We start from the raw sequence: 9,801 nt of genomic DNA on the forward strand, positions 1-9,801 counted from the left end.
GTAAGTTTCAGAGCCACAGCTGGAAGTCAGGACAGCCAGAAACCAAAGCCCTTGTTCATATTTAATAAATTCTCACTGCAAACCCCCAGTACCTAGCGCAACTCTGGCACACACTAAGCACACAACAAATGTGGGAATGGTCTAAACACATCTCTATGGACAATAAGAGTACCATAAATTTCCTTGTGCAAAGTAGCAGGTGGGTTAACCTCTGCTGACATCATCAGGGCTGGAGGAGAACTTCAGACTGGACTGGGACACAGGGAGGGCACAGGGAGGGCCTCTGTCCACATGCCATTCTCTGCCAGGCAACTCCCCTCCAGAGTCCAGTTTTGCTGAAACATGTCTTAAGAGAATTAGCTGGTTCTGAGCCTGAGAGTGGCATGAGCTCGCAGGGTAGGCCTGAAGGGCTCCCGGAAAATAGCAAACAGCTCTGGGAGGAAAGAATGTATCGCCTATTGACTTTTTTCTGCTGTTATCAACACTAAGGACTAGCAGACAAACATTTGCCAGAAAGGCTACTGTTCCAACAGGTGGAGTGTCTCTTCCCTCCTCTAGTTTGCCTATAGTGAGGAGAATGGATTAAAATGTACTTTGGGGGGACTTCCCTAGTGGTCCAGTGGTTAAGACTCCCCACTTCCACTGCAGGGGGCACAGGTTTGATCCCTGGTCAGGGAACTAAGATCCTGCATGCCGCGTGGCGTGGCCAAAAAAAAAGAAAAATGTACTTTTTGAACTGTCTTCCTTGGATGCACAGAGTTTTCTTAAGGGCCTGCTGAAGATGACGGGGACCTGATGGGGTTCTGATCCCCAAACCCTTGAGTCAACCAAAGCAGAACCATGGCACACAGTAAGCACTCAATCAAAATGAACTGTTATCACTATTATCTGTTTTAGACATTGAGCTTCCATGTAAGGTTTGAAGACGGGCTGTAGTGAAAATATTTGAAAACCAGTAGTATTCCTAAGGATACTTTAGCCTTTGAGGGGGAATCTTAGTGACTAAAGGGACCAGGCTGATAACATGAAAGAATTAAGCCAGGTGGATAGTGACTGTGATAAACTGAAGAGCACACACCCCAGCTCTAGTCCATTGGGGCCCTGTGGGAAACTGGGGCCCACTGGGGCCAGATCCTCTTGAGTTTTCAGGAGAACTTGGGCATCTGAAGTTTGATGTGAAATGTTCCAGTTTTTAAAGTTTGGTCATGAACTCAAATTCTTCTAAAACACTGTGTAAGGCTGACAAAGCACATCCATGGGCTACATTTGACCCTAGGCCAACAATTTGGAATTCTGTTCTAGAAGGTAGGGAGCGAACTCTTCCCCTTCCCTTCCCCCAACTTAATAAGCATTGGGATTATTGTTAAATGATTAAACGAAATGTTGTTGATGAGGTTTGCCAGCAGATCTGGACCTGCCTGGATATTCTGGAGGTTTTATACAGAGTAGAGAACCACAGGAAAAAATATGGGTGAAAGCCCTTTGACAAAGTTCACCGTTTTATTTCAATGTCCTGTGGTATTACCAGCAGACACTGTTTTTTGTTTTTTGGGTTTTTCTGGGGGGGTTTTTTGGCAAATGTTTATTGAGGCCTTACTCTGTGTGAGAAGCTGGGGATATAGCAGTCTCTGTCCTCATGGAAGTACCAGTCTAGTGGAGGAGATGGAGACGAACAGAGAACCTAGTGAAGAAGATAATTTCAGAGAGTCATGAGTTTTGTGAGAGAATTAGAAAGGGTCATGTGACCACACGAAAGGGATTCTGAGGATTTGACATTTGAGTCAAAATCTGAAGAATAAGAAGGAGAAAGTTATGGGAAGAACACCATAGGGGAAAGAGTATTCTCAACACAGGAAACAGCAAGTGCAAAGACCCTGAGGCAGAAACAGTCTTCCAGTGTTGAAACAGTGGAAAGACCAGAGTGGCTGGAGTACAGAGTGAGAGGGAGAGTGTTAGGAGAGGAAGATGAAGAAGTGGGCAAAGGCCAGATCACTCAGGGCCTTATAGGTCACAGGAAGGCACTCGGATTTTATTCTAAGCCAAATGGGAAATCACTCAGTTTTAGGCCAAGGAGTAATATGATCTGATTCACTTTTTAAATAAGTTTTTTATTTTAAAATAATTCTAGGTTTACTGCGAAGTTGCAAAGATAGTACAAAGATTTTCCATATACCTTTCACTCAGTTTCCCCTTAATGTTAACATTTTACACAACCATGGCATTGATCTTAATTTTTCAAGATATTGAAATCATAAAGAAATGTTGGGTCATAAAATATCACGTAACATCATTACCCAGAGAACATCTTCTCCTAAATAAGATCTGACTTCATTTTTAAGAGATTCCTTTGGTGTCTGTGAGGAGAATGGACTGTAGGTGGGCAGGAGTGGAAGCTCTGAGATCAGGGAGGGGGCTGATGAAAAATGTGGCATCACTGCTCTGAGCCTCAGTTTCCTCATCTGCAAAATGGGAATGATATATCACCCATCTCAGAAGGTTGTTGTGAGAACGTACCTTACCCTGTACCTGGGGAGATGAAAGTAATAATGAGGACAATGATGATAATGATGATGATAATAACAGTAATAGCTAGCATTTACTGAGTGCTTACTGTGTGCCAGTTTTTGTGCTTCAGGCCCTTCATGCAGAATCAGGAAAGCAGATTCCCTGGAATGTTCCCAGAAGCCTTGGAGAAGGGGGATTAAGATGGGTCTTTCAAACCATCCTTGGCCCTCATAGAGTACATGGTGATGTTGGGTGTTTCTCTGTTTAATAAGGCCCCAAATATATTTCCATCTGGACTTAGGAGAAATTAGGATGATTATCGCCTTGCTAAGTGTTCCTTAGCTTCACAGAATGACTCACTCCAGGTTGGGAAAGTAGCGAGTCGTCCCGATATCTAGAGGGTGGATGACACTGTTGTTTGGAACTAAGTCTGGCAAAGGGAAGCTCATTTTGGTGCAGGGCCTCTCAGCCTGGGCACAGCTGACCTTTGGGGGCAGATCATTCTCTGCTGTGGGGCCGTCCTGGGCATTTAGGATGTTCCGCAGCGTCCCTGACCTCTACCCACCAGATGCCAGAAGCACACCCCCTCTCCCCAATAGTGACATTCCAAAATGTTTCCAGGTGCCACCAAAAACCACCCTCCCACTCCTGGATGAGAACCACCACTTTGCAGCATCTGGGACCTGTGGCAAAGCGGCTTTGAAGTTGCTCTGTTCTTCTGTCAGTCTTAACCCTGTGTGGTAAGTGCTTTGCCAGAGTAACTCCTCAACTACTAATACTAATATAATAGCTATCATTTATTCAGAGTTTACTATGTGCTAGGCATTGACCCAAGTCTTGCTTTATCTATCTATCTATCTATCTGTCTATCTATCTATCTATCTATCTTCCAGCTTTATTCCCACTTAATGCATAAGTCATTATTCTCCATATATAGATGGAGAAACAGGGTTCAGAGAGGTGACTTGCCGAAAGACACACAGCTAAGAAGCGACAGAGCCTGGATTTGAACCCAGATTTATCCAACTCCAGGGGCCATGCCCTTTAACCACTCTGCTACTCTGAGCCTCTGGAGCCAGAGGTGTTAGAAAATCATGTGGGGAAAAATATTTTATAAACAGTAAAGTGCCATTCTGGTATCAAGTAGGAGAAGAAGCAGCATGGAGAGAACTTGTTCTGGACTCTCAGGTTGGAAAAGCCAAGTTCTAGTGCAGAGTTCACACATGACTCATTGTGTTGCCTTGAGCAAGCCACTTACTTGACTTACCAGGTGAAACAAGCTTAATAAGCCCAGCCCCGCCTTCTCCCACTATGGGTGAGATGGTACTTTGAACAATGATGGTATCATGGAGGCACAGTGCTGGGAGCTTTGCATATGTGTTAAATTTCATCCACAATAATTCTAGGAGGCACAAGCCCACCACAGAAAGAAACCCTGTACCTATTAGCAGCCACTCCCCATTCCTCCTTCCTCCCAGGTCCTGGCACCACCCACCTGTTTCCTAACTCTGTCTTTGCCTATCCTGGATATTTCATATAAGCAGAATCATACAATACATGACCTTCTGTGCCTGGCTTCTTTTTTTTTTTCCCAATAAATTTATTTATTTATTTATGGCTGCTTTCGGTCTTCGTTTCTGCACGCGGGCTTTCTCAAGTTGCGACGAGCGGGGGCTACTCTTGGTTGCGGTGCGCAGGCTTCTCTTTGCGGTGGGTTCTCTTGTTGCGGAGCATGGACTCTACGCGCGGGGGCTTCAGTAGTTGTGGCTCGCGGGCTCTAGAGCGCAGGCTCAGTAGTTGTGGCGCACTTGCTCCACAGCATGTAGGATCTTCCCGGACCAGGGCTTGAACCCGTGACCCCTACATTGGCAGGTGGATTCTTAACCACTGCGCCACCAGGGAAGCCCTGCCTGGCTTCTTTTACTTAGCATCATGTTTTTGACGTTCATTGACATTGTAGCCTATGTCAGTACTTCCCTTTTATGGCTGAATCATATTCCATTGTATGGAGTGACCACATTTTGTTTATCCATTTATTCGTTGCTGGACATTTGGGTTGGCCCAGCCCTTTTTTCAGATGAGGGACACAAGACCCAGCAAAGTTAAATGACTTCACCAACATCACAGAGGAATTGACAAGCTGGCGGCTCTGGATTTTAAACTATGAAGACAAAACTGTCTTTTACCTGTCTTATCTATACTGGAAATTTCCTAACACTGGTTGATGATGAAAACATTTTTAATGAACTACTGAAAGCTTAGAGCAAAGCTTGGATTACCCTGTTCACAATCCAGAGTTAACAAATGCTAACATTTGGCCATATTTGACTTGGACTTTTTTTAGGTAACAAAAGAAATAAAGCATTATAGTTGAGACTCCCTTTGAACCCCTTCTCCCTTCTACTCGCTTCCTCCCCCCTCCCCAGCAGACCTTGCCTGAGATGTTGTGTAGGTATTGTGTTCTTACCAGTATACTGAACAAACTAACAATCAACAAGGAACTAACAACAACCTTACCCCCTGTGGGGTAAATGGAATGCTCTTTTCTTTGGCTGTGCAGCATAGCTTGCAGGTCCTCGGCAGTGAAAGCACCATATCCTAACCACTGGACCCCCAGGGAAGTCCCTCAAATGCATTTTTATAAAGCCAGATTTAGTCCATTAAAAAGACCATCTTTGACTCTGAGAGTAGGGCTTTCCAATTTTATTTATATTAAAATGTCCTTCCTAAAGTGAAATGGTGGTGATAGTGACAGCTATTTTTTGAAACGTTCCATTTGGCAAAAGAAAAAAATCCCATAATGGGAGGATGGAAAAATAACTTGTGGCATGTTTATGCAGTGATGGAAATGAATGAAACCAAGCTACATGTCTCAATATGGATACATCTGGAAGCTAATGTCAAGTGAACAAAAGCCAGCTGGGGAAGGATTAGGACTGTATCATATTATTTACATAAAAGTTAAAATGACAAAATATATTATGTTATATATTAGGACAGTGTTTTTTAAACTTTTTGGGGGCCACGGTGCTCTGTACGAAAGATATTTTAAAAATAGAATTCCTATAAGACCCAGCAATCCCACTACTGGGCCTATACTCAGAGAAAACCATAATTCAAAAGGACACATGCACACCAATGTTCACTGAAGCACTATTTACAATAGCCAGGTCATGGAAGCAACCTAAATGCCCATCAACAGACGAATGGATAAAGAAAATGTGGTACATATATTCAACGGAATATTACTCAGCCATAAAAAGGAATGAAATTAGGTCATTTGTAGAGACGTGGATGGATCTAGAGACTGTCACACAGAGTGAAGTAAGTCAGAAAGAGAAAAACAAATATCGTATATTAACGCATATATGTGGAACCTAGAAAGATGGTACAGATGAACCAGTTTGCAGGGCAGAAATAGAGACACAGATGTAGAGAACAAACGTATGGACACCAGGGGGGAAAGCAGTGGGGGGTGGTGGTGGTGGTGTGATGAATTGGGCGATTGGGATTGACGTATACACTGATGTGTATAAAATTGATGACTAATAAGAACATGCTGCATAAAAAATAAATTAATTTAAAAAAAAGATATTTTATGTCTCAACCCAGTACACATATATACAGATGTAAAACTTGAACAAAAATTTCACAAGACATATTTACCTTACCATGTATCATACACTCTGATTATTTTTTAATCCTATTCTATCCTTATTATTAAAATGCTGGTTGTGACCGTGTAAACTGATTTTGAAAAATACCAGTGTAGGAATATACCCCATGCAGTAAAAGTATAAAGACAAATGAAAAAGAAACATACCACATTCAGGAAAGTGTTTCCATGTAATGAAAACATAAAGACACATTCATGAAACACATCATATTTAGGAGGAAAGGAGAAAGGAGGAGATTGGGGAGGGGTACACAGGGGTGCAATTTTCTTTCTAATGTTTTGTTTCCTGTATTGGAAGGTGGGTATGTGGGAGTTCGTTACATTACTTTTTTAAAATCAACTTCATTTGAGGTACAACTTGCATACGATAAAGACAACCATTTTAAGTGTACAGTTTAATGAATTTTGACCAATGAATATGCTCATGTAACCACCTCCACAATAAGATATAGAACATTTCCAATACCCCCAAAAAGTTCCTCCAAGCCCTTTTGTAGTCAACCTCTCTCCACCCCCAAACCCCGGTCCCAGGCAATGACTGACTTCCTGTCTGCGATTATAGACTATAGTGATCTTTTCTAGAGTTTGAGATAAATGGGATCATACAGAGTGGGCTCTTTTTGTGCCTTGTTTCTTTCACTCAACATAATGTTTTTAAGATTGGTACATATTGTGTGTGTCAGTGATCCATTCCTTTTTATTTCTGAGTAATATTCATAGTATGGATAGATAATAATATGTTTATCTATTCACCTGTCGGCAGTCATTTGGGTGGTTTCCAGTTTTTGGAAAATTTTTTGATAATATTTATGTCCAAGTTGGTTTAATAAAAAATAAATATACAATTTGAGATAGTTCCAAAATAATAAGAAGAAAAGGGAGCCACAAAAAACAAACAAAAAGTAATAAATATAATCTACAACATCCCCTCCCTGCACCCGCCATGTTATTCTGGCAATTTTTCTGGTGTCACATCCCCGAGTCAACGCTTCCTCGTCAGCAGTCTGGAAAACCACTGTAGGCCACCTGCCGTGGAAGTTAATGATGGGCCACTGGACAGAGAAACCGGAGGTCCCTAGAGCCCATCTTGGTTTTTGCTCTGGTCTGGCCTTTTCTTCTAGGAAATATCGATCACAGTAAAGGGGCTGCTGGCTCGGCTTAGAAGCCTTCTGGGGATCTCAGATCTGTGAGGTCTGGAATGCCCAGCCCTCCAGCTCTCTTGCTGAGGATCTGAGCCACACACTGACGGTTTCTGGAAGTGCTTTCCACCAGCCCTTCCATCTGCTCACACACTGGCCCCTACCCAGCCCAGCAGCGAAGCTCCATCCAGATTTCCAGGCCCTCCAGAGCCAAACCAGATCAGGCTACCAGGGCCTGACTCGGAGCAAATTGTCTTTTTTGCCCATGAGTGTTCAAACCTCATCTCCTCTTCACAGCCCTGGAATTACAGTAATGCTGTGGCCTTGGACATAGTTGGGAAACAAAGGATAACCCTGGGGAGGGCAGAGGGCTGTAAGCGGGCTCAGAACAGCCAGTTCTGTGCTGCTGGCTGCCCCCTCTCTGGGTTCACCTCCGAAGGCCATTCTCTGCCACCCCCATATCTGTTCCACCGGGTGCTTGCCTGTTACCTGGAATCAAACTCCAGCTCTTTCCCCTTAGTAGCTGAGTAGCTTTGGGCAAGTGACATTGCTAAGCCTCAGTTTTGTGAAGTGAGGTTAGTGCAGGATTGAATGAAATGATGTATGTGGGCTGCTTAGCACGGTACCTGAAACATAAGGTAGCGGACTGTATTTTCTAAAATTGGCCATGATGATATTTCCGGTCCCATTTGCTCTTCTATAACCTTACCCCTCCCCTATCAAGAGATGGAATCTAGGTTCCCTCCCCCTTGAGTCTGGGTGGGAGTCTCTACAGTGGAAGTGATGCTATGTGGCTTACCTGGCTGGGTCTCAAAAGGTAATGTACACCATCCCACTCTCTCCTGGCCTGAAATAAGTCAGACAGAGAAAGACAAATCCTGTATGTTCTCACTTTTTTGCTGAGCCTAAAAAAGCCTAACTCATAGAAAAAGCGAGTAGAATGGTTGCCAGGGACTGGAGGGCTGTGGATGGGTTGGGGAGATGTTGGTCGAAGGGTAAAAACCCCAGCGATAAGATGAATAAGATCTGGAGGTCTAATGCACAGCACGGTGACTATAATTAACGAGGCTGTATTGCATACTCACAAGTTGTTCGGAGAGTAGAGCTTAAATGCTATCACCACACACATACAAAATGGTAATTATGTGAGGGAATGGAGTGTTAACCTAATTGTGGGAATCATTTTACAATATACACATGTATCTGTCTAATCATCACATTGTATACCTTAAACATGCATATGTTACAGGTCAATAACATCTGGATAAAGCTGGGGAGAAAAGGTAGAATGACCCCCCCAGCTCTCTCTGGTGACACTGGCTCCGTGAACCCTGCCACTGTGCTGTGAGGAGGCTAAGGCCACATGCCGAGGGTCCAGGCAGGTGTTCTGGCTGCAGCCCCAGGTGAGGTTCCAGTTAACAGCCAGCATCAACCATCAGACATGCAAGTGAAGAGTTTTCAGAAGATCCCAGAATCAAGCAGTCCTTCCAGGCCCCTTCCCTTACAGCAGTCACTTCACTCCGGGCAAAGATGAGCTAAGTAAATGATCGCTATTGTTCTAAGCCACCAAGTTTCAGGCTGTTTTGTTGTGCTGCGATGGATAACCAGAGCACGGAAAGGCCACAGTAAACCTCGGTGTATCATTATTGCTGTCTGTCTTTTGCTCACACTCCATGTTCCCCGTTTACAGCAAATCCAAACACATCCCAAATCCAACCCTTTCAAGTTCAAGCCACCATCACCTCTGGCCTGGAGGACTTAAAGTAAACTGTTTCTACTTTGCCTTCCTGTTGTCTGTTCTCCACCCAGCCTGCGAACCAGCTCTTAGAAACAAAAGTATGATCATGCCTTTCTCTGCTCTGAAGCCTCCAATGGCTTCCTGTCACACCTGGAATAAAGTCCAAACCCTGACTGTTGCCTACAAACACTGGTGTGCTGGTAAGTGGTATGTCTGCTTTCAAAAAAAAAAAAAGCCCTGATTTATAGCATTTGCCAGCTCTTAGAGCCCATATGAACAAGGCTACGACACACGACAGCTGCCAGACCCTGTGTCACACTCCAGCCTCAGACTCCTATCTACCACCTTCCGCCTTGCCACTGGCAACCACTCTGGCCTCCTTGCTACGCCTCAAACATTCCAAGCACACTCCCATCCTGAAGCTGTTCCTTGGATAGAAATGCTTCACCCTAGGTATTTGCTCGCTCTCTACGTTCAAGTCTCTGTTCAGCTGTCACCTTGTCAGAAGGCCTTCCCTGACCACCATACCTAAAATAGCCCTCTCTCCCCAACCCTTCTGTCACCCTTTCTCCCCTCACCTTCTTCTATTTTTCTCCATGTCACTCCTAGTTATCTGCCATTGTATTATGTCTTTGCCCATCTATTTTCTGTCTCCGCGTGGGCAGGGATTTTGTATGCTTGGTTCACTGCTATATTCTGGGTGCCTGGCACATCCAAGATGCTCAGTAAAAATCTGTCAAACA

The sequence above is a fragment of the Hyperoodon ampullatus genome (genome assembly GCF_949752795.1).
Source record: "Hyperoodon ampullatus genome assembly, chromosome: 13".
Taxonomy (NCBI): Eukaryota; Metazoa; Chordata; class Mammalia; order Artiodactyla; family Ziphiidae; genus Hyperoodon; species Hyperoodon ampullatus.